The sequence below is a fragment of the Phalacrocorax aristotelis genome, chromosome 6 (assembly GCF_949628215.1).
Source record: "Phalacrocorax aristotelis chromosome 6, bGulAri2.1, whole genome shotgun sequence".
NCBI lineage: Eukaryota > Metazoa > Chordata > Aves > Suliformes > Phalacrocoracidae > Phalacrocorax > Phalacrocorax aristotelis.
Window position 1 is genome coordinate 45,167,377 of NC_134281.1, and position 25,020 is coordinate 45,192,396.

A 25,020-nucleotide genomic window follows, 5' to 3' on the forward strand; every position below is an offset into this window, starting at 1 on the left:
TGCCACAGTAAGAAATATGTTACGGTGAGGTTCCGTGTCATTCTGCATAAGTTTAAATCTGACCCATGATACATGTGGTTATTACAGAAAAAAGAGCATCATGTTAAGATTCTGTATGATTTTATCTTTGATAAGAACAGCTTGCTTACCCTATGGATAGTGAAAGATTCTTAATGGTCTTAATGATCCATTCGGCTTCCAGATGCTTGGGTTTTGTTGTACTTGTGCTAAGTATATAACTGTTGCTGGGAAGCTTCCTTGGATGTGCTAATTCAATTTCATTTGGATCTTAAGCTATATCTCAGTAAGAAGGTAGACAATCCCTGCTGAGGTATTGTGTCTGGGTGTGCATATATCTATATCTATATCTATATCTATATCTATATCTATATCTATATCTATATCTATATCTATATCTATATCTATATCTATATCTATATCTATATCTATATCTATATCTGACTCTTGGAGATTCTCCAGGCAGAAATTTCTGGTGTCTAGGGCAAGGTGCCCCAGCAACACAGAGCAAAATAACCTGGAGCCTTGCCTTAATCTCCCACTGTAAACCTTATAATTGCAGATGTTGATGTCCCCATGAAATACTCATGAGCTACCTGATGAGATCAGCTGAGCTGGGTACAATTTTACACTGTTATCCAAGTATTGCATTTGTTCAAGCCAATCTGTTGTATGTCCCGCTTCTTGTAATGTAACTATGTAGAGGTTGCTGCTTTGTCATTAAAGATACTTATGTGGCTTCATAGACTAAGCTTCAAAATGTCATTCGGGATTGCTATGCTAAAACCTCCTGTAGATAAAACCAAGAGTAAAAACTGACATTTCTGTTAGAGATTTTCACTGATCCTCACCAAAGGGTTTTATTCAAGGTGGCATAAATCTGTGTGCTTGAACTGCATTTACCCAGCTGAAATTTTAACCTGGGTGGCACTGATTATTGGAAAGTACATTTGCATTGCACTTACCTATCCTGTCTTCTGTAGAGGCCAAATGCTTAAGTGCAAGCAGATGAGTCTTTTTGTGGACTATACATATACTACACATTGTGGACATATACTATACATTGTGGACTATACACAATCCAGAGAATAAACAGATCATTAGATAGTGTAAATCAGCAGTGAAGCTGTAGAAAAAAGCATGCCAGATAAAAGATTTGATATATTTTCCTTAGAGTTTTCAAAGACATGCACATTTCATCCTGATACAACCATCTTAATTTAAGCCATAATTTGTCTCTGAAGTTAGTATCCAGCCCTGAGAGATAGAGGAGACATGGGAAGCACCATTCAAGAGAGTGAAAAGCTCCACAGTAGGGTATCTGTGAGCAGTGCAGGGATCTCTGGCCATGTTGTTATTGCCTTTTATGATGTGTGACTTGTGCTGTGACAGATCAGAAATATGTTGTTGGAAGCTCAAAGAGGCATAGATATATACAAGTTCTATGAAAGTGTTTAAAAACATGAGTGTCATTTTGTAATGATTCACATTAATTTCTTCTAATTTTTTTTTCTCTTGCTTTGTTCTGTGGTTCTTGATAAACAATTGGTTTTATTTAAACTGAAGCTCTCTTCTTCCCAAACCCTCAACCTCCTTGTGAGTTGGATACACAACCCGTCATTTGTGGCCTCACACAGTCACTATGGGGATGTTCAGGAATAATGTTATGACACATCCTGCTTGGTGTTAAGTAGAAAAACTAAAGAAGCAGTTGAGGATAAAATGAGAAAGCCTGTATTCACAGAAGAAAATTATAACTTTATAGCCAGCACCTTTGCTCTTGGAAAGCTGAGAACCTCCCAGAAAAAGCAGTTAAAATGCTTAGTTAGGTTTGCATTGCAAGCTCGCAACAGGCTGCTGAAAGCATGGGGCCATTACAGCTTTCTCAGCTCAGGACAAAAGCACAGTTGCCCTGAAACTAGTGAAGGGGAGCTGAATTCAAAGCAAACACCCAGCACAGACAAGGTCTCAGATCTCATGCTTTGGCCAAAGGTCTGCTCTTGGCTAATTGCCCAAGTGATCCTGATACTGCCAAGAGACAAGAGGGCTATGGCTGTTCTTCCTCAGCTATTAGTATTAAACCAACTTGACTATGGGGGAGATCAAATTGCATCTGTTGGGAGAAAACCCTCTGGCTTATACTCTCTTTGTGCCTGCTGGAAGATAAGGGGTAGGGATGCAGGATTTGAGTAATGAATGTTACGATGCTGTCTTGACTTGCAAGCTCTTCCTGTGCAGAGCACCTTGGAAACGATGTGGTTAACAGTGAGTTTGTTTAAGAGGTAAGGGGGGAGGGAAATTAGTATCAGGTAAAAATATATATATATTTGTGTGTATATATAAATTCCCAAAGCATTCACAACCAGCTACTTAATAGCTTTCACTGAATTAATTTTAAAATGAGAACCTTGTTTCCTTTATTTAATAGAACAAAACGACTTCCATATTCTTGCCCGTAACTAGCAGGGTTTATACAGCATTCTGCAAACAAAGTAAGCTTTAAAGTCCCTTTTGCCCATCTGTGGAATGAATAATTTTGTGCAAAGTATTTATTATAAGTACACTGTACACTTAAACTTTTTACTGTAGTGGTGACAGATCCAGCACAGAACTGGATTGTTAAGTAGCAAGCACACCACGCTTCTATACTATATAAAAATTTACCAACCTTTCTAAAGGCTGATGGGTTCAAAGGAAAATGTTAGCTCACTTGGCTAACTTCTGGGTGCTACTTAAAATTATTCTGGATGTTGGAAGTAGAGCATAAGAGGTTGTGATGAGTTTCAGTTAGAATTGCACAACTTCATCATCATGAATGGAAAGCTTTGGTCTGGTATACGTGGAGACTGGCCACCTGCCTGGGAAATTGCCCTAGGCAGCAGCTGGGTACCCCTGGGTTAGATACTAAAATGTCCCTGAGAACCACCTTGGGAAAACTTTAAGATTTCCCTGTTACTTGGCAGAAGTTGGGATTAACCCAAAGGTGACATGTCACAAGTACCTTCCTGTAACGTAGGTGCTTTGAGGATGATTTACAATAGATTGCTGTAGGTTACACACAGAACAGTCATATTATGCTGTAAGTTGAAGTAGGCCTTTCCCTTCTTTGAGTTGCAGTCTACTTTACATTCCAGTTAGTTGCTTCCAGAGTTACACTCTTCCCCCACTCTAGGACCCTATATGTGCTTAACATTCACTTTTCTTGTCAGATCCCAGACTTTGGGCTCCCCAAAATATCCTTCACATGCGTATATATGCAGAGACCCAAATTCAGAGGTGGGGCATGAGAAGTATGAGGATGTGTGAGTTAGCCACAGATAGCATAGACCAGGCTGGAAGGAGTCTGAATACAGCTGACATACAGGCTCTTGGAGGTGACATAAGTCACACCATCATAGGTTTCCTGTAGCCTTGCTTGTTATACTCACCTCTGGATTTGGCCCACTGACTCTCCAGCATGGTCTCTGCAGAATGTCTTGGATGTGGCAGTATAGGCAGCTGTTTTAGTTTGTCTGTCATTGTACTGGTTTTACTGATTGGAAAAAAAGAGCCAAGTTTAAGTTAATGGTATTTTAAAATATATTTCCAATGTTTTCTGGCAGGGAAAGCACCAGACTCCTTTCTGTTTATCCCTTCCAGTCTGCTGCCCTCACCATTTGGAATGAGCTGCCTGCTGTGCCCTTACACCTAGTTGCAGGGCCAGTCTTGTCTCCAGCAAAAAACTCTCCCTCACTTATTTGAGCAACCCAGGAATGAGCATTCAGGGATCAGCTAAGATGCTGATCTCCATCTGTCTTTGCCTTTCTCCATCTATCTGGTTCCGTTTACAAGTGCTTTTTTCAGTTTGGTTGTTTGAGCCATATTGGCTAGTTATCTGGTTATTTGAATCATATCACAGGGCTTCTGCAAGTTCGGTGTATATTTTGTCCTCTGAAGTGAGGTTGTTGAGGTTGTTCATCACTGACATTTCATCTGTGAGGAGAATGTCTCCAACTTCTGTGCTGATGTGTTTTGACTCTTATGCTAGAAAATGTCCTCTGTTTTTTCTATGGTTGGGTCACATCTGCTGTGTAGAATGGCACCTGAAGTGGGCCTAGGGATGAAGAATATGTCCCTCCACTTTTTCAGCTTTAGCACCAACCTGAAGGCTGGTGATGGCCTGGCCTTGCAGCTATTCTGGAAAGAAACCTTCCAGACATATAGCTTGTGGAGCAATTCTCAGAACAAGCATTTAATTCCTTATTGCATCTTTGAAATACAGCTCAAGGTCAGAGGGGTATGCATTTATGATAAAGAATAGATATTGTCCTTTATATGCAACTGCATTCTCTCATAGGTTATTTTTTCCCTCCAGCTTATTGATAGTAAAAAAGATCCCTGGAGCCCTCTTTCTCAGTGTTCAGTAGGAATGCTGCATTCTCTTTCAAGCTTTGCTTCATGTAGTGTTCCTCTGTCATCACTATGTATGTAGTGCTGCTTTCAGGAGAGATTTGTTCTTGTCCTTGCCCAAATCCCAGAGGGACCTGTAAGAAAGGTACAAAGCGAGAGGAGTGCTGAGTTCCTGTATTCCCTTTCTGGATCAGAAAGGTGAAGGAGAAGACATTTCCTGAATGCAGGTCTCTGGATTAGGTTTCTGCGCTCCTCATTCTTTGAGCCTGTTGAGCTAACACAGCAGAGGGCAACTACTTCCCCAGCATGGACAGTTTGTCAGATCCTTGAAATTTCGCCATTGGTCTTGGAGAGAGGTTGGAAATAACACTCTTTTGCTATGTCATTTCCAAAGTGTCCTCAGAGTTACACCCTGCAAGGTTAGAGGCATGGACAAATATAGGGAGGGAGGAGCAGTGGGAATGTTTCATGTTATTGTGTGTTTGGGAAAATGTCTTTGGTGTGTAGTTGGAGTTTATTGTTATAGCCAAGAACAATAAACATAATAACTGAGAATACATAGAAGTATTTCAGGATGTTATGAAGTGACAAAAGATAAAATTATTTGTCCTGTAAAAGCCCAGGGTTTTTTTTCTGTTGGATAACGACCTAAATCCTGTTTATTACCAAGCAGTCAATTTGCACATCTGTTCTGATGTTACTGTCCATGTTTGTTTGCTGTTATCCTTTGATGGGAACAGCTAAATTATTTATGGTTCACAGCAATGGCTATTTGGTTGGGTCAGTTGGCTTCTTAGTACATGTAAGACATTCAGGGGTTTGTCTGATATGCAGATGGGAAGAATCTGATGAAATACACTGTAAGTGGTGAATGTGATTTTTACTTGAGTCTTGCACCTGATCCAATGTTAGCTAGAGTTTTAAATTTATAATGCTTGTGTCAAGGAGAAACTTGAAAATAAATCATGTTTTATAGTCTTGATAACGTGGTGTCTGTTCCAGCTGATACTTTATTTCTTCAGTCCTTTGATTCTTTCCATATGAAGGCAACAAATACTTCTATCAGCTTGATATGGCTGTTTCTTTTCTTAGAAGTTGGATACCTTCAAAATGGTTTGAACAACTGCATCTCTAAATTTGCATAAATAAATCAACTATGTACCGTGGCTTTTGTGATGTTCAGTGTCTTTTTATTATTTGATGATTAAATGTATTGCAATTTACTAATGAAGAGATGTATTTTGAAGAGCAAAGGTCAGGGCCAGATTTGAAGAATTCCATTGCCTGAAATGTCTAAAGTAATTTTAATCAGGGAATTTACTTGCCAGCATCAAAGCACTTTTCCTTTCATGATTTGAAAAAGTCTTACTGCTGATGTTTATAATTATGGAACACCACCATCAAACCCTTTGCTCATCAAACTTCATTACAATGATTTATTTGACATGCAGTAATACTTCTAATGCAGAACAGAAACAGAGCTATTGATTTACCAGCAAATTCATTAAAATTGTGTAAGTATTATTGCCAATAGATACAAAAGGAACATAAATTATTTTATTCTGGTTTTTGAGTTACAGAGGGTCTGTCAAGGAGTTCCATATAAAGCAGTGCAGAAAGCTAACATTTCTGTGTGTTAGCAGATATGCTGGAATAACTTTTCGTATTTCAAGAGCTTGTACTGTTGCGTTTTGCTTAAAAGTATTTTGGTTGGTGTAGTTCTGTCTTGCAAGGAGACATATTTTATGACCTGTAAGGAAGTCAAGAATGTGGGGAGTGACGTATCAAGACTGTTCTTTAGATAATAAATAGATTACATAATGAAATAAAGAAACAAAATTGCACTTTTTTGCATCACAAGTTTCTGGTTGATCCAGAAGCTACCATGCATTTGGAACATTTTGCTGGTATAAAGAGCTTCCTAAACTTGTTTTTATAAACATTTTGATATAAACTTGTTTATTCAGAAGTTCAGGGCAGGACATTTGTTTGTGTTGTATCTCCAGACTATTGTTTGGTTTGTATCTCTTAGATTACATAGTGTGTTATACAGCACCTGCTCCAATAGAGCTGCAATACTGATTGGCTCCGAACTCATGCCATCTAACAGAAATTGTTACTAACTTTCATGTTGTTGTTAGTAAGTGCTGTGAGTTGTTGGTACTGTACAGAATGAAAAGCACCATCCTGTTACACCGGTGTTGGAACTATCTGGAATATGTGAAGAGTGAATTAGTCTCTCTGGGACTTCTCCAGTGAAGGTTGAATGTTTGAAGGGACTCTTGGTACACTTACACTGCGCTGAGTTTAAGAGCATGTTTCGTTCTTTGTGTGTTTTACTGCTTTCCCTGGATTTACATTTTACTTTGCCATTTTCTGTAGGCAGCTCCATTTTGTGCTTATCACGGCTCTGCCAGATGCCACACTAAACAGTATGCTCCTTTCCCCAGTACAGAGCATCTACTCCACTGTTGTTTGGTTTCCTTGCCTAGCCTCAGGCAGGATTTGTTTTTTTAATTACAAAGTTAATTTTTTTTCTTTGGACGCAATTCAAACAGCTAACAGTAATGCTCGTATATCCCTTAATGCCTATGACAGGTTTTCCGTGTAAACAAAAATTGCATCTGTCCTCAGGGACTAACTTCTATGAGTATATATCATGAAATGTTGGCTGTTTTTATAAGGTATGTAAATGAAAATGGAAAATACAGAGAGGCTGTCCTGGAATGTGAAGAGCTTATATTTCTGTCTGAACTCAGGTAAGCGAACCTGTCCTTGCCTTTAAAAACAGTTGATTTATTTGATTCAGGGCTTTGTTTTTGGCCGATTGATAGCATATGAATCTTCACCTCAGTCTGTATCTAACGAAGACTCCAGTGAAATCACAGAACTTGAGCAGTGAGGAGTCACTTGAGACTATGGGACAGGCAAATAGAAACTGTAAGCTGAATTACTTGTTGGTCCTGAAAATGAGTGTTTCTGTAAAAGGAACTGGAGTAAATTTGTGAGAAAGGAACTGGGAATTCCAAAACCAGTTTTGTTTCCAACCCCCCCCCCCCCTTTTTTTCCCCCCCAAATTTCAAATCTGTTTTTTTTCCCAGGAATTTGAAAAAAAAATATGAATGGATCCTTTCTCCTTTCCTTCCTGGGCCAATAGGGCACCTGTGATATCAAGTTCAGTGTCCTGTGGGAAAAGGAAGACCATCACATATTTCATGGCCAAGACAAAGTCTGCAGGAATCAGGGGTCATACAGAGCTTATTCTAACTGTATGGATGGGGCATACATTTGTCAGTATTAGAAATGGAGCTGAGACCCCAGCTGATGTGAATTGTGAGATGGATATGGAACCTCATGATTCTGCATATAACCTTTAAGCAAGGGAGCTAGAAAGAAACTTTCCATTTGAAAAGAGTTTTTCGTCATTGGTAGTTTCAGGTTTCCATGGTTAAGCAGCATTTCATGCCTCACAAAACTCCGGATAGGCCAGTCCTTCCCAGAACAGTTACTGTAGTAATTTCCATTCATTGTCGAGGCTTCATCTGAATGCCTAGACACCATAACATGTGATGCAGAGGCAGAGCAAGTCAGCATAACTGTTTGTTTCCTTTTCCTCAACTGTGTGAAGCAGCTGCATGATTTTTTCATCTGACAATTGTTAAGCATTTAAGTGCAATATTCTGAGAGATGCATCTTTGCTGAACATCATGTTTCCTCTTCTCTGTTTATCCAATTATTTAAAGAACTAAAAGGCAATCTTCTCCCATTAGTCTCCCACTGCTTCTGTAGAGGAAGGTATGTCAGGAAATGTTTCATGCAGTCTCCTTATCCACCCCATGCTTGGATGCTGAAAAATTATTGAAACAATTTTCCAGAAAGCAGAATGACTTGGTAGATCCATTTAGCACATGGATGGACCACTTAGCTTAGCTAAAATGATGTCTGCTTTTAGGACTCTTCAGTCCCTATCAAGGATGTCACAGATCAAATCCTGCTCCCTTCAGCTCCACAGTGTTTGCCTAAACATGCCCTGTTTGGCCCTTGTTTGGGTAAATCACTTTAGTTCATTCAATAAAGAGTCACTGAAGCCAAGGGAGTTTTGATGATTCGCATGAGCTGAGAACCTGCTCCATGATTTCTTTGCAGTAGAATTTGACTGTGCTGTGCATGTGTGTCTGTAAATGGAGGACAAGTTAGGCACCAGGAGCCATTGTGGGGATCTGTATTCTGATCAGCTGGCAGGATTCACAGAACCATCGTAAGCAGGTCAGGCAGTCATTCACACAGCACACCATAAGAACGACAGGACAGACAGTATTTCCTTCCCAGGATTTTTTCCAAGAATATCCCTTCCATGTGTACTGTCATTGCTCCTGAGGTACATAAATCTCTCTGATTCTACTAGGAGATAGATTACTATTGTGTTGATGTCTCAGCTCTTTTAAAGAGCCCAGGGATAGGAGCAGAGGTGTTCATAGGGGCACTGGGCTTCAGGGCTTTAGCATCAGAATAAATTACTAGACAATAACAAATCACTATGCGTCAGTTGCTTGGTTGTAAGTGACCAATATGCACACCTCTACCCTGCATCACCTCCCTGTCAATAAAAGGTACTTCAGCGATCTTTTCCTAAAGGAAAGCTGCATTGAATTAGGTTACACTTACTGCTTTTACAAGGCAGTATGAAGTGGTTGATAAGTAGTAACTTGCCACCTTGCAGAAATTTATTTGTGTGGCAGAATTCTAGATCTCTGAGCTTCGCAGTTTCCTTTTACTTTAAATATAGCATTTTTTCCCAGTTCACAAAGAAATCAAAACCAATCTTCTTCATCTGTTTCTGACTTCAGAATGTGTTGGTACCTCCCTGTTACTTTCCTTGAAAGTTCAAAAATACTCTTGTTGCTCCATCGAAGAAATATCCTTCCTTAGAGGATTTCTGTTAGAATAAAAATTTGGAAATTTAATTTCCCCTCTCTCCCAAAGCACAGCATTCCCCTCAGAAAAATCACCCTTTCCTTACTTCCCTGTGTGCTCAAAAAGAAGGAGAAAAAATTAGTAAGTCTCCCTTAGGTTTGGGCTTTATTGACTTGATTGGCTAATTGCCTTACAGTCTTTCTCCAGAAGAATGTAGGACCTGAAACTCAGTCATGATCACAGAATCACACAAGTCCTCTAAACTGGGTGAAGTGGAAGGAAAGGATCTGAGATGGGAAGAGGAGTGTCCTCCTTTTAAAGCAAGTATTTTCTGTCACCTGTTTTTGGTCCATGAGCACAACCAGATCAATCCAGTGGAGATGTCTGGGGGAAGATCTTTTCCCATCAACCCTAATATCAGCAGTTTTGAAGATCTCTATACTCAGTTGTGGTCAAAGACTGTGTTTGAGTGAGGCTGAGATCATAGAATCATTTAGGTTGGAAAAGACCTTTAAGATCATTGAGTCCAACCATAAACCTAACACTGCCAAGTCCACCACCAAACCATGTTCCTAAGCACCACATCTTCACATCTTTTAAATAACGCCAGGGACAGTGACTCAACCACTTCCCTGGGCAGCCTGTTCCAGTGCTTGATAACCGTTTCAGTGAACAACCTTTCCCTCATATCCAGCCTAAACCTCCCCTGGCGCAACTTGAAGCCTTCTCCTCGCATCCTATCACTTGTTACTTTCTAGGTAAGAGGAAAGCCAAGCATCTAGAACAGTAAATGATTGACGGGAGGTTTGTGATTAGAGGCCCTGCCCAGGGTATATTCTTAGTCTGAACACTCATGGAGCAGAATGTGTCCTGCAACCATTTCTCCTTCCTATGGGGGTCTACTAGCAGCAGTCATTTTGATCAGCGTGGAGACTACAAACATACCGTATTCCCAAGCCAGGCTGGAGGGAGGGGTGTGCTAGTTTGCCTCCCTGGTGATGACAGGCCTTGAGGCCTTGCAGGTAAGAGGGATGGGATGGGAGGGCTGGGACAACCCAACAGGGAAAAGGAGGGAGATAAGTGGTGACAGGGGCTCCAAGACTCCTTCTTTCCCTTTCTTTTGTCCCTTCCTGTTGTTTTTCCCCATGGATGCAACCATGAAAATGTGACTAGGCCACAACTTAAGGTGCATGGAAAATTACTGAAATCTGACACTACAAGGTGTGTTAAATTATTGTCTTCAGCTTGTTTTTCACATAGGCCCACATCTCAGGTTTGATTGAGCCTTGGGGCCAACTGCACTGTGCCCCATTTCTGGCTGTTCCTATTTTGCTATTATTTTGCTCCCATCAAAACCCTATTCTCAGAAATAATTTCTCACTCTTTCTATCCTCAGAGAACTAAATCCAATTTATTTGTCCTAGAAAACCTCACTGAGATGTGCTCCAGCAAGGCTCTGACTACCTGCCCTTTTACTAAGTTGGTAATCTGTTGGGATATAGTCCTTGCAACACACAAGGCAGTCTAAGCTAATTTGCAAAAAATGAAAACAGACTGTAAAAGATATAGAAACCTACTCTAAAGAGCTTACTTTCTCCCTTTTCTTCTGCCCTTGCATCAGTTTATTTGTGATAGGAGGAATGTCTGTGAGGGACACTTGCATTGTTGATTTCCTGAGGTGCTTCTGAAGATCCTTCCCTCAGCTTTAAAATTTACCGTCAAGGTTCCTTCTGTCTGGCAGTGACAGCAGAGGCTTAGGAGTTTCAGGGTTCGGGCTTAGCTCCAGTGACTATCCCTGCCTCCCTATGAAATACAAAGTGCTATTACTCCCATTTTACCAGAAAGGCATAAAGTGCAGGCTGAATTCAGTGACTTGCCTGAGGGCCATTCAAAATGTGAATAATCAGCTCCAACATTCCAGTCGTTGCTCTAATCCAAGGACCATCCTTCCTTCCAGGCCTTCAGGTGGACACAGGCAACGCGACCTTTGAAGATAAATCATATACTGTTGGAGGAAAACCTAAAAGTGCCCTAACCTTACCCTAATCAAGGTGTCCTAAGAATACAATAACAAAGACGTCGGCTGCGATAGAAGCGTTGAGTTTGATAGGGAGGCCTGAAAGAATCAGACACTAAAGGGTAATTTTTGAAAGAATAGTAAAATACGTGGAATATATGGAGGATTAGTTCCATTAAACCCTGAAAGCATATCAGTTCTAGCGGTCATTTATTTAGCTGGCCACACTAATGTTTTCTGCATTGAGGTGATCTAGTAAAACTTAGAGGAATTTGTAAGGTTTATTTCATGTTGCTGGAATTCGTCTAAGCTGGAGTTTGTACTGGATGGTTACATTTACACAGTCTGCAGTTTGGAAAATCTGTGTTGCTGTTCTATAGCATGTAATCCAGCAATACAGAGGTTGTTTCTCACTCTTGTCATGGTATGAATTAAAGTGATCATAAGGTGGTTTTTTTGTGTTTTTTTTTTTCTTTCTTATAGAGGAGTGTAGTCTTCCTGCATTGCAGTTAGCGGCTGTTGTTAAAAAGCTAATTTGCAAAAATAGTGCTTAATTCTCTTGTGTGTGCATGTGTACTTTGTATAAGCAGGTCCTCTGTTTGCTATTTAGGTTTCGAATTGGTATCCTAGCAGCTAATTACACTAATACCATCCTGGAGCATCCAGAAGGCACTGATTTCAGGGGAACACACAGCTTGCTACGTGTCAGGAACACTTTTTGTAGTGCCTGAGGCTTTCATGGACATTTCCTACCAAAATCTGACAGCATTCAATGTTGATTTGCTTGCAAGACTTGTCAAGTTCAAAGCATGCGTTAATATGGCAACAGTACTGATGCATCCATGGAAATTATGGCTCTATTTGCTTTGGCTAAGAATTGTGACTATTTTTGAAGATTTTAAAAACATTTGGGGGATTAGCAGTAATTTTTCTCCACATAAAGTATCTTTTAAAAAAAATATTGTCAATGTTAAAAAAAAATATTGGTTTCTGCTGAACTTCAACTGGGTTAATAAAAAAAGAAAGAAATCTGTTTTATCTGAACTACTAAGATGTTGGCAAGATGAAAACTTAAGAAAGAATAAGTAATTTCTGGCAGGATGCACTCTTTGTTTTGCATTTCGTTACATTTATCTATGAGTCTATTGTTGCCACTTGCTTTCAATAAAAGGCAGTTGTCATACAAACCCTACTCTGAACACTGAGCCAATCTGTAATTTTAATGAAAATATTAGATTCAGGTAAATCAATTAGACTTACTCAGAAGAATAGCCTGATAATGTTTAAGAGCTGCCTTCACTGCCTGTAAGCTTTTATTCCAGTATTCTTCTTAAAGAATCAATAAACCAACCTCAAGCACTAAACCAGTAGAGAGAGAGAGAATTAAAAAAAAATTATTGGTAATGACTGTTATTGCTGTATAATTAATACAGACTTTGTCTTGCAAATTTTTTTGCACAGTTCTGTTTGAATAAACACTAACACTTTAATGGAGAATCGTTATGAAACTTTCAGCAGTGAAATCCTCAGAAATGTCCATGGCATGCTTTTCACTCATGGGAAGTTAGAGCCCCTCTGCTAAACGCTATAAACTATATGTAAAAGTGTATTGGTTTGTTTAAACTGAGGCCCCATCATTGTATGTCACATTGCAATAAAACTGTGGCCTTCAGTATCTTCTGAAAGCATCGCTGTTACAGAATTACACAATAGGCGTTAAAACTTCATGGCTGGAAAACAAGATGTAACATGCCTTAGAGGGTCAGGGTCATAATAAGTGTCAGCTTTTAGATGTAATGTTTTCCTGGCAACACAGCAAGGCTTGCCAGCCCTTTGGAGGAGGAGGAGAAGGGACATTTATAGGTAGAGCTGAGCATATCCTTGCAAGAGCAATGCATCCTTTAGGGCTAGGAATGATGTATTTCTACACCAGCACAACCTGTTGGCCAGCTGCAAAGGGAGATTACAGGGAGGTGAAGTAATGTTGCTGGGATGTGACCAAAGTTCTGTGATGGGTAGAAGTGCCGGAGGGAAAATAGTGGCAATTAAAATAGGTACAGTCAAGGTAAAAATTACAAGTGAAATCCTGGTACCCATGCTTCTTTCTGATTTGGTTGTTTCGAAGGTACAAAGTTCATAGACATCAAAGAATATTTTGGCTGCAAGGTCAGGATTTCGTTCATTAAGTATTTTAAATTATTGTTTTTAATTAGTTTCTAATAAAAACATGGATGATCAAGTCTGGGAGAGCTTGGAATGTAGTCCTTGATTCTGCCTCACATTCTTGTCTTTCAGAGGGATCTTTGTCCAGTGTTCCTCATTTATAAAAAATCATTACCAATATAAATCTCACCCTGGATGTTTGCATCTCTCTGAAAAAATACAGATGTATCTGAGAAATCATGTTTGATTTTACAAAAATTACTTTTCCCTTAGTAGAAACCTAAATGCTTGAACTGAAGCAACTCTTCTAGGGTCCTCTAAATAAGAGAAAACTTTAATTTTAAAACTTTAAAAGGCAAGGAAGCAGTACAGCAGGATGGAGATAATGAAACAAAACTAAGATACTGAGAACAGATGTGACTGCTTCAGCAGCATCCTGTAAGCTGTCAGGTACCACTTAGCAGGGAGAGTAGCTACGTCTGTGTGGTTTGTTTTTTTCTAAGAACAAAGGATGTATTTCAAGCAAATATACCATATTTATTCTAGCAAAACCAAATAACTGCACTTAATTTTTGTTTTATTTTATTATTTATTTTATCTTTTAACTTTTTCTTGTTTAGAATATGTTATTTTTCAAATGCATTGTCCCTTTGTACCTTTTTTGGTCTCCTCTACATTTAAGTTGTCTGGGGGCAAGGCTTGTCTGTATTGGTTTGTATTTGTACATCACTAGCAAAAGGAAATTCACTTTAGGACTGGAGATTTCAGGCGCTATGCAATATGAATAATGAACGAGTACTCAGCTTCTTCTCTCTTTATCCCAATTGATCATGTCACTGCATTGTTATGAAGAACAACTCTGTATATGATATGGTACAAACTGGGAAACTGGCCTCAAAATACCTTAGTGTCTTGTGCTGAAATCCCATACTGACAGGCCATGCTGAATTTAGAGTGCTAGGTTATTAAAAATACAGGGTTTCTAAGCAACAGTGTTTATAGAAGGAACACTTTTTGTTCCCAGTTTTGCCTTTGACTGCTGTATCTGTAAAATAGCTAAACCAACAGTATTGAGGAGGTTTCAGTGTTGCAAAATGATTAATTTTGAATACTAATGAAATGGGGCCCTGCTGCCTTGTGCTCCAGCATACTTGCACTGCTTGTATGTAAGGTACAGGATCTTGCAGTGAGTGGGTTGCTCTGAGTTCTCTCTGTTCCACAAAGTATGTTGTTTAGGGTTGTTCTTGTGAACAGCAGTTCAGTGATCCATAAAATAATATAAATTTTCACATAAGATAAGAACTCACAGAGGAAAACCTTGCATTGACTAAAATCCTAGTTTTAACTCAAATATAATATTCTAAAGGACAGAAGAATGTGGTACCTCAAACTATGAAAATGCTGTTTTACAAAGAAAACAAGTTCTGCTTGTCTCTGTGTTGTGTATTTTCCCCCTGCTTCCAGATGATTTATGTAGTGACTTTCACAAGCCTCACGGGCATTTTGTTGAATTCCAAAGAACTTTACTTATATAGAGATGTGTGTGATAGGATTAAAACTCAAGTATCTGTCATTTAAATGCTAATATCTCTGGATTAGGAGAATTTGGCAGTAATTACCAGAGCCAGTGATGGTGCATACTGATTTGAGGTAATCAGTGATGTTGAGTGCCCTATGCTGGGAATAGAACCAACATGCTCTTATGTCAGGGTCAAAGCAAAGAGAATTATATTTAATAGAAATTGGCTATGGAAGACTTTGTATAGGATGCAAAGTCCATTTACATGGGATGGTTGTTTCTTAGACCCAGCTGTTGGTGAAAGGCTCTTCACTTCTCTGTGTGGAGAGTGGCTGAGCCCAGTGCAGGTTGATGGCAGGGTGTCACCCTGCAGTCCTGTGAGAGCTGCCCATCCTGTTGCATTCTGGCCATTCTTTCAGCTGTGTGCTGGTGAAGTCAGGCTGCTGTGTACTGATTTTATAAATGCATTTGTATGTGATCATGTTTACAAAAATCAAGTAAGAGTAAGTAATGTATGAGATCACTTAAGAGGGGTTCTGCAATCTTAAGCAGCTGAAAGAAAATGTTGCCTGTTTTAATTCAAAACTATGATTTCAAAAGAGACAGTCTGGTGAGATTTAATGATTATTCCCGATTTTGTTTTACAGATTAACTAATTCAGAGTAGTGATCTGGGAGAAATGGCAGAACCATTTTAATGAATCAGTATCAAATTTATTAGAAGAGAATTTTATTTCCCTGTATGTCTAGATTATTGTAATGGTATTAATCTCTACAGAGTATCCTGAATCCATGCAGTATTCCCAAATGCTAATGTTTGTATTGGCACTTAGGTGTTCACAGATGTATGTGCAAATCCAGTCTTCTCTTTCCTGATTTTATATTGAGGAGGCTGCTGTGACAGTTCTTTCTCCTCCAACCTGCAGAGACTCCCTCATTTAATCCTCACTGAGTTTACTGTCAGGTGCTGCATTTTGGCTAGACCTTGCTCTCTTTAGGGAGTTCATTGATGTCCAAGCAGAATGCATGCCAGCAGACTGTGGAGTATAATTTGTAATACAAAAAAAGCCAGGAGGTGAAAGTTGTGTTTTAGTGCACAGATTTCTTAGGCCTTTGTTTATTATGTATTCTGTAGTAACTAATTCCTCCAGGACAGTTTATATCTAGATTTGTCCAGTGTCAGTGGGAGCGTGTTGAGTGAGCATGGAATGGAGTGCACAACACACAAGATCTAATCTAGCAATGGCATGTGTGCAAGCAAAACTTTGCATTCATGCATTGCCCCAGGGATTTCACTGGGGCTCTGCCTGGGCACCCAGTTCTGCCTACATGGAATAAATGTCAAATAGGAATTGCATCTGAAAGCAGCACAGAGCTGTCGGATGCTTGTTTTAGCCAGCCTTTAGTATTTGTATAAACACTGTAAGCACTCTGTTGCAAAGCTTGGAAAACATTTTGCTCTGCTTCTTTGTTTTGGTTTGATTTTATTTGCATGCATCATTTTACATGTGAAGAAATTAACTCAATGTAACCAACCAGATTGCACAGAAGGCAGAATGTTTTACAAGCAGAGTTTGTTTCCCTGTGTTCTTTCTCTTCTGGAACGTAATTTTACCAAAAAAGCCCAATTTGAAACAGACACTGATTTGCTCATAAGAAATGTTAAAAAAAAATAATCCAGATATCCACTGGTTTGTGAATGCAGAGTCACACGTTATTGAAAATGCACTAGGCTCAAATATTTACTTTAGAAAATGATTCTGAACACTGGGAAGTTGTGTGTCTTACATACAAATATTAGTCTTTCATCTGTCTTCAGAACAAGCAAATATTGGGAGATGAACTTGCTCATACTTTCACTGCTGCTTGGGTGAAGTATTTTAGGCACCGAAGTCAAATTTGCTTTTGATGTTGGCTTGTTTTTCTGTATATCTTTGGGATAATAAATATGGAGAAAAGATACATTCATTAGTAACTTCCTAGAGACTGGCCATCTGATTTATGGCTTCGAAGTGTCTGTCAAAACTGATTCGAAACTTCATTTGTCTTCTGTTTCTGGCAACACTTTTTACCTTGAATTCAACTGTTTGACATGCATTGTACCAGAGTCACATTTTAAAAACATTTACAGTACATTGAAAAAAAAAAGTTTCAATTTGGTGCATCTGCTTTCAATATTATGCCTCTCTAAAAGTGAAAACAATTTGGGAGTTGGCATTGGGAATGTTCTTGTGTAGCTGTGAGCACAGCATTTAGGTAACTTTTATAAGAACAGAATAATAATTACAGAAAATGAATTGTCACAGAATAAAATTCTCTTGTGATTATCACCAATTAGAGTTAACAGCTCTGGTGGCCTGCTGATTAGATGCAGCACATGGTTTCCCCAAACTAAAAGATAGGTAATTTCTCAAAAGATTTTTTAAAAATTACTTTCAGAGACTGCATTCCTGACCATGCAGCATTAATAGCCGTCTCAGGCTTTGCACGGACACCTCACACTGTAGGCTGCTTCCTCCAGGAGGAGAATTGCCATCTCTGGAGCTGATAAAACTCTTCCTGCTGTCCCTTCGCCATAAAGGAGCAGAGCCTCAACTTTGGGCTTCTCTCCAGACTCAGGCACTGACCACCACTCCTTTCCTAACTCTCAGTGATGGAGTTGGCATAGTGGGAAAATAGTGCATTGCAGGCAGAGGGGTGGCACAGAAGAAGGAGCTAGGTACCAGGCCGCGAGTCCTACAGCAGTATTGTAGCTCTGCCAGAGCTGTAAGAGAGGTCTCCCTGAAGTACCCATACAGCTCAGGGTTCCCCTATAGTCCCCATATTTTTAATCATAGCTACTTAGGCTTGTTTTTATCATGAGACCAGGCTTTCACCATCTTGCATTTTTTCATCCCTACTGTCACTATGTATTAGTTTTTCCTGCACTAGTCTGAATGGTTATCAGTAGGGTAATATTACATGAGTAAGGAGCACATAAGAGGATGTATTAGCAATAGAAACACAGGGTAATGGGGAGCTGGATGGCTGTGCTGGCAGTGTGGAGCAGATCAGAAAGGTGTTGCCTTAGGAGTATTCTGCACAAAGGCCTGGAAGTGAAGTGAGGGCTGAGAGATCCAAGTCGGAGATGAAGCTTATATTATGAAGACCTCATCGTAAGGTCTGTTCAAAGTAAGAGCAAAAGGAAGAAGACTGGAGGTGCAGTGGTCTGGTTTTCAGCTGCGCGGAGCTACCTTTGATAACTTATCATCCATGAAGCAATGTCAGATACTGAATTTTTAAGTGGTGGCAGGCAGACAATAGTCAGAAGAGGCAGTATGGTTATGCTTGGTTTTGTAATTGAGAAGTGTGAAGGAGAAGAGGGAGGACAGAAATAGAGAAAGGACCAAGGACTTTGAAACTGAGAGGACATGAACAGGATCTGTCCCCTGGACAGCTCACTGGAGTAACTGCTACTCCCTGTGCATCACTGGCGTTGGTCACGGTTCCCACTAATTAAAACACTGGTGTTCATGTGTGCACTCACCAATTCAGAGAAGTCTGCTGGGGGTTGACACTCCTAGGTTGCATTGCCTTCGACCTGCTTGGTGTGGCATTAGGGGATTATTGCCTGCATGCTCGTTGATGTAAGGAAGGATTTAAGCAGTTTCATTTTTTTCTGTACGTGCCTGATGCTGAGCCTGGGGTTTTTATTCTTTCAATTATGCTCTGTAGCACTTGGAATGCTTAACAGAGCCAGGCACAGGCAGTGCATAGGGATGAGAGCACTGGAATAGAAAAATAAACAGCGGAAACCCACAGCTGAACTACCAGCTGCTGGGGTTTGTCAAGAGTTTTTTTATAAGAACACAAGGACTCTGACTGGGGTCATTATCCCCACCAGCCACTTGTCAGTGTTAAGTCCCTTTTCCCCCCCACCCCTTTTTTTCCCGCCCTTTTTTTTAAACTTCTATCTCCACTCCTCCATATAAAAAAATCCCTGTCTAACTGTGACTGAAACAATGGATTAGCTACTGCTTCCTTGGAAGAGAAGACCCACAATGCCCACACACAGAGGAGTGTGCAGGCCACCATGTCACCTCTGGAGACATTGCTGTGACACACGGCTTGCCTTAGGCAATAAGAGAGCAGCAGGAGACACAGGTCACCAGAGGAGGGGATGTTTAGGAGGAACTTGTTTTCCTTCTTTAGTAAAAGCACTGATGTGAAAGTGTGAGGGCTTCATTCCCGTAGCCCTGAGCATGGGTTGCAGGGGCAGAAGATAGCATGTGCGTGTGTGTGTGTGAGCTCTCTCCCTGCCTTTTCTCATGGTCTCACCCTTCTCCACTTTCTCTCCTGCCAGCCATTAACTGCTGGTCTTTACTACCACAACCTAAGCCCAGCACTGGGGTTGTCTCTACTGCATGTCAAGAGGTTTGGCATGCTGTGTTTGGCCCGTGATGCAGACAAAAGATGTAGAAACTTTAAGCTACAGTTGTGCCAAGGCCGCTGCTCCTGTGCTGAGTGGCACTGGCTCGTTGTTCCTTTATGCTCTGCTGCTTGTATCCGTCAGTGTCTTGGGCTGTGAACTTTCTGAGGCAGGAGTCATATTTTTGGTCATTCGTGTGCAGAATAAACTGTAATGGCATTATAATCTTTTGTGCTTTGGTAATATTAATATGTAAATAATGGCATGCTGTAGGACTGCATGGTTCTCACTGTGTGTGCAAAGAACTGTCCCCCCTCCAACACTGAGGGGAAGTAGGGTGCAAGGTACCCTTGCAGCTCTGCCATGTCTCTGTTTTAGACAAACACTACCTGTGTCTCAGAAGGAAAAGCTGGGGATAGCTCATTTGCCATGTCTGCACCTCAGTCAGGTGGATGTGAGGAAAGAGGCCATGGATGATCCCAAGCAGATGACAGTAATTCTGATGCTCTGGCCTCTGCTGGATGGATATTCTGCAGCAAAGAAAGTTAAGAAATATCAATGGGCATTAAAGGGAAAGCAAAACCGGTGCAGGGAGTACGTGTGCCTGACAGTGACTATAATGCAAGCAGTCTGATCATCAAGGGTCTGAGTCCAGAAGGAAGGTCATGAGAGATTCCTACTAAAGCCAGTAATTGTTTTCTTTTTTAGCTTGTTTATTTTCTATGCAGTTAGCAAAATGTGACTCTTCATTATGTATGGTGTAACCAGTCATTAGCTGTATATACATATCTGGGATTCAGTTACACAGAAACAAGATACTTTGCTTTTCTACTCTGACTGAGAAGAGGAAAATGCACTGACATAGAGGGAAGTAGACCTGAGCTTTGGGAAGCCACTCTTGCTTGTGTGGGACTAGTTGCTGCAGCACACATACTGGTATTTCTGTAGAGCTAGTGCTTGCTAAGCATATCCACTGAGTAAGCGCATGTGGCTGATAGCACAGCACCTGACATCTGGGCTTGTCTTTGGACCAGGCTCTGAGCAGTTTTGCCAGCCTAGCCCTGGACCCAGGCTAATATGACCTCTGGAGACAGTTTTCTTAGTGGGTGGTGGGAACCCCACCCCGGGTGTTACCCTGCGCTGTGAGGACTTGGTGGCTCAAGTCACGCCAACTTAGAGATCCCTGCAGCGTGCTCTGAGGTGGCCCAGCTTTGCTATTATTAGTCCCTTTTTCCTTGCTTTTCTTTTCGGAAAACTACTGCTAATGATTTACAGTGCAAGTAATGCATGATACTTGCTTCCATAATATTGCAAGTAGTGATTTTGGAGGTGTGCTGTCCTTGTCTTTTCCCTCTTGCTGACTGCTAGGATCCATGCAAATGAAGGGCTATGACAAATAGAAGGAAAAATTCCTTGTTTTTCTCTTTTTGGCATCTTCAGAGGTTGCATTTCTCCCCCTTCATCGCAACTAATTCCTTAGACAGCGTGCTCAGGATCACATGGATTTCTGCCAGGTAAATACAGATTTTTGAGAGCCATACTCTGCTCTGTTGGCAATCATTTTAGGTCTAAAAGGCTATGGCTTAGCGTGGGGCTCAGATGACACACACATTCAGTGTCCAGCTCCTCTATTTTTTAAATGGCTTCCGTTACTCCCTCTCTGCTGTCTTTTGTAAACCAGCCATAGGGTTTAGATGTATTCTGCAGAACTTCTGCTAAACCAAACAAGGCAAACCTAAGAAAGGCTTAATTAAAACAACAGAAATCTCACACTCACTGACTCTATTGCTGGAGCTGTTTTTGCCTGTAAACAAAAAATTCAAATGGCTGATTTTCCCCCCTCAGTTTCATAAGTGGTTACTGAGCTTCTGCAGTTGCTACATTCCTTAAGGAGTTGTTATTTCTTTTTTGGTCACCCACTGGGGGACTCCATTGTTTTCAGTGGTGCCTATTGAGTTAGGCCCATCTACAGCAGAACTCATTCTGGGTCATTAAGTTTGGAGGCACAGTAGTATAATTTGGTGACTTTATTCTGTTTCTTAGCAGAGACTTGTATTAAAGTCACGCACACACAAAACCAGAATAACCATCCTCATCCCTTCCTCCAAACTCTGAGAGCATTATAGGACCCATCCAGGCAGCCGCAGGTAAAACATTAAGAATTTGCTGGCTGAACAAGAGTTGCTGTTCTGATGCTACGGGACAATAATAATAATAAAAAAAAGAGAGCTGTGTTTAGGCACATATCAGGCAGAATTAGCAAAACAACACTGCTGTCTTACGTTATTAATGATCTAGTACTGTACTGTTCTAGTGTTGACAATTTAACAAGGTTCCTTGGAAAAACTGGCTGTGTTTAAAAGAAGATTCACACAAATGATTCATGACCTGGAGAACATACTATACCATGAGAAAATGAAGAGGAAGGCCAGTTAGTCACTGAAGAAAAGGTAGGAATAAAGTCTAAATTATCTACAAGGAGAGAATACCAGGTATGTCTTGTGTTCTAATCTAGCCCACAAAGGTATAATGAGACCCAGTGCCTGGGAACTGAAGTCAAACAAGTTCAAGCTATATAAAATTCACACTGAGAACCACGGAGCAAACTGCCACAGAAGCAATTCTCTATCATTTTAAGATTCTACTTTGAGATTTGATGTCTTTCTAAAAGGTACACTCTAGATCCAACAGCGTGTGGTTAAACTAGATGCAGATATCCCACAGGAAATACAATGCACCAAGCGCACTGGCATTCTTTCTGGGTTCACCCTGTAAACTGTGTGGTCTTTGGAAGTTGCTCTCTATTCCTGTGCTATGCCTGCTATTCACAAACTCGGTCACTTCACCACAGGATCTCCATTTCCCACTTAGAAGTAGTTCTTATAGGGCACATTTCTGGCTCTTCCTGACATTTAGGGAACGTTGCATATACCTTTTGATCACACTTTACCTGCTATGGGAACATTTCCATCTCCACAGCTCTTAATCTGGTATTTTTCTTCCAGCACTAAATTCACATAAAAATGCACATTCCATATATAAATCCTCATCCATTATTAACAAAGTTAGCAGTGTGCCAAGGTGATGGGAAAGAGGAAAGGAATGGGACATCTGCCCAGAGCTGTGACAAGCTGGACTTTCTCAGTCTGAGGCCCTCAAATCTAGTCTGAGTAGAAGCAGGTCATTCTGTCTGTCGCTCTGTGCTCAGTTTGGTTAGTCAACAGTATTTACTGAGTTGCTGTCTGCAGTATTTGTATCTCTAATTGAGCACTGGAAACTTTTATTAAAATGGAGATATTGGAATTCGTCTGTCCAGTGTGCATCTTTAGATACTCAGTTCTAGAAGACTTTATAGGTCTGATCTTGAATGTTCTAGTGTTGTAGTACTGTTATTTCACTGGCTATGGCAGTCACTGCGGATTGACAACCAGACAAGAACAGAACTGGACCTGGAGACAATGTGATTAATGAATTACTCTCAGTTTCACTGGATCAATTAGATCAGCATATTAGAATGATTTCATGCCCTTCATGTATTATTGATGGTGGGGATGGTCAGCAGAAAAAAGTGTTGTAAATCTGAAAAGTCAGCCCTAATTAGAGTTTTGAGAGTGCCACAGCACTGGAGTCTGGACAGTGTGCAAGTATGTGCACTTTCCTGAGAGTTTTTTGTTAGTGTTTTATGCTGCTAAGTTGATTTATAGAGTGATGGGACCTTGGTGGAGGCAATCTTTACCTCTGCATGGATATGTTTGGTAAGTTCTATACTGAGATTTCTAGGCATTTTTCAGAGGGCAATTTAATGCAACAGTAAGAACCAACAGGAAAACTTATTCTGTGTCTTATCCAAGAAAAAATATAAAATAATCTGGATGAGATTTAACTGCTGGGTCTGACTGCCGTTGTGCTGCTTCCTTGTTGGCTTACAGTGAAGGAAGTGTGTACCTGCTACCATCTGCAAAGAACAGGATGTGATAGTGTAAAACGTGGAAGAAGAAAAGGTAGCATAAAGTACAGAAAAAGGTCTACTGGAGGGAGACAGATGGGAGAGATCCGAGCTCTGGAAAATATGATTTGTGAGAAAAACCTGAAATAATGAGGGTTGTGTAACACTGGCAAGAGAAGACTGAGTGGAGACAGCCTACAAAAACATAAAAGTTTGCTATGGAGGGTGAGAGAATGGACTCTTCTCTGTGTCCATTTTGGACAGGACAACATGTAATGGACTAAGCTGTGCTAAGGGGGCTTTTAAGTTAGGCATTAAGAAAAAATTTCTAAGTCAAGTGAAAAACTGAATAGGATGCTGGGAATGCTGGAGAATTGCTGGAAACTGTAAAGAACATTGGTCAAACACCACTTAAGTTTGTGAGGTTGGATTATGCTGTAGGGACACAGGATAGAGTAAATAACCTTCTGAAGACTTTCAGCCCTGTTTTCTGTGATTGCATAATCTGTGTATCAGAGTAAAGGGCTTCTCAAGATTACAATGACATGTATGTATCTGTTTCTTCACTGGAATATCCAGCTTTATGTCATCACTGAGATACTTTGTTCTCATGACTTGTGTGGAAAGTGCAGACCCAGTTTACAAAAGGATGTAGAAAGCAGTGATGCTAAATAGTAGTAGAGAGTACTCCATATACCTCCTAATCCACAGCAACTGCCCCCTGTCATCAGTGGAAGATTCACAGGCAGCTTTTAGCAGGAACTAAACTTCTAATTGTTGTTTATTCAGTGTTCATGTAAGCAAGCACCATTCAGTGAGAACATTTTTCCTTTTTGTAGCAGCCCTTGTACTCTTTAATCTTTCTGCATCATTCTGCCTCTGTTTTTCTTCTTCCCTGTGCCTTTACCTCTTCACAGCAGATTCCACAATAGCCTCATTCTTACCCTGTCCCACAGTCTCCTAAAAACCCCCCACAGCAGAACAGGTAATGGTGAGGGTGGCATGGTTATCAGCAGAATCTGACTTTCTGAAGAGATCGCTATGGTCAAGATGTTTGATCCTCCCAGTTGTTGTCTGAAGCTGCCCCATTTTGGATAGACACCTGAACTAGTTATATTTAAGTCACAGAGGAGAATTTTTCTTCTTACTCTGTTACATGGCGTATAGATATTTATTGCACCAATAACTCATATGTTTGACGCTGTCCTTCATTAGACTGTTCTTACTGGTGGTAACATTAATGCGTATGTTTAACAGGCACTGCATATATCTACAATCGTAAGACTGCAGTTATAGATACTGCTATTCTCAGATTTGTGTAAAGTTAGGGAGAAGTGCACTCTGTTGTGGAGAGGCTGCAAGAGGCCTGTTCACTGGCAGTGAATGCAGAAGGGTAAATTCTATTTAAATAGAATTAGTCCCAAGCATAGTTCTGGTAAAATAGAAAACGAGGTTGCAAATCACTTGGTGTTAAATATATTTCAAATCAAGCCTTGAAATAATGCCAAAATCCTGGCAGAAAGAAATGTCAAACAATGAAAAAAGCAAATTAAAAGTAGCAGGGTAGGTTGTTGCTCTTTTCAGCGTGTATTGGGGAAGCAGTTTGTTTGTCTTGAATTTTCTTTTTGGCAGTATTAATTCTAAGCT

At 40.3% G+C, this 25,020-nt stretch overlaps 1 protein-coding gene across 2 annotated transcripts in view; it reads left to right on the plus strand.

Moving 5' to 3' along the window:
• The window catches only part of GLIS1 (GLIS family zinc finger 1), a 215,307-nt gene that overhangs the window by 63,684 nt on the left and 126,603 nt on the right, over positions 1–25,020 (plus strand). The gene's annotated exons all lie outside the window — the stretch shown is intronic.